The following is a 1,234-nucleotide window of genomic DNA, read 5'->3' on the forward strand; positions in this document are numbered from 1 at the left end:
AATCTGACTTACTAATAAATTCCTATAACTAATACACAGTGCATTACAAGGCACTGTGTGGATCGTAACAAACTATGGATAACATTGAGAAGAATTGGAATTCCAGAACACTTAATTATGTTCATATGGGAACCTGTACATAGACTAAGTGACAGTTGTTTAAACAGTACAGGGGGATGCTGCATGGTTTAAAATAAGGAATGCTGTGTGTCACGTTTACCTCTTTTCATCATATTATTCGAGCTGTATGCTGAGTAAATAATCTGAGGAGATGGATTATATGAAGAACTCAGCATCAGTATCAGGGAAAGGCTCATTACCCACCTGTGATATGCATATACCACAATCTTGTTTGCTGAAATCAAAGAGGGCTTGAAACATTTCCTGATGACTTTCAAAGACTAGTAGCCCTAATACTAATGGGATTCACCTGTAATCATGAAGAAGCTTCCCTGGAATCCCATTTGCTGCATATAAAATAAGCCCTCTGAGAAGCAAGGGGAGGGATCTCACTACCAGCAAGAACCTCCTGGATTCCAAAGACAGTGATAACATCAAAGGAGCAGCAGCAGCAGCAGAGCCAGGAGCCAGAGCATGGAAAAGAGTCCTGGACTTCCCACCCCTTGGAGCAAGTAAAGCTGAGTGCTTTTGTGCAGGAGGCTGGTACAGAGTAGGGTGCCTCCAGGCACTTAATTCAGGAAATTGGGCTTCTTGACCCAAGGAGCTGAGGGCTTGTTGACGTGGAACGGAGGGCTTTGGACTGAGTATTACAGCACAGGGGTGTGCCCCTTGCAGCATTTATTAGCAGGCCTGAAAGAACGTTGTAATGTGTCCTGACAAACTACTCAACCCTTAGCATTTCTTATCAGCATTACAACTTGTTTACTTCCTAATAAACCCCTTAATCATGAATTTGCCTGTGAGTTCTGTGTAGCCATTTCAATGGATTTTAGAACCCAGGGAGGTAAAATAGAAAACAATAATTAAACAGCACAGTAGTCAAGGATTTCATCGTACTTAGGAGCAGCAGTCAGAATTTGCATTGGGCAAATATGCTACATATGGTAATACCTCTTTAAAATACGAAGGGTCAAAAATGTCACGTTTGATGAGGGCAGGGAGTTTGAAAGAGTTAGCCTACTGTTAGTCAGAACACTAGAAATATAACATGACTTAAGATGTCATTTGTTAGAAATCCAAAATGTAACAGTGCCTGCCTGGCAGTGAAAATTCA

General features: G+C 41.4%; 1 protein-coding gene across 5 annotated transcripts in view; it reads right to left on the reverse strand.

Annotated features, from left to right (window-relative positions):
- TRIM55 (tripartite motif containing 55) overlaps positions 1-1,234 on the reverse strand; it is an 81,585-nt gene that overhangs the window by 14,655 nt on the left and 65,696 nt on the right. The gene's annotated exons all lie outside the window — the stretch shown is intronic.

This window comes from Echinops telfairi, unplaced genomic scaffold (genome assembly GCF_000313985.2).
Source record: "Echinops telfairi isolate 266 unplaced genomic scaffold, ASM31398v2 ScPeMD7_1;HRSCAF=3_0, whole genome shotgun sequence".
NCBI classification, from domain to species: Eukaryota; Metazoa; Chordata; class Mammalia; order Afrosoricida; family Tenrecidae; genus Echinops; species Echinops telfairi.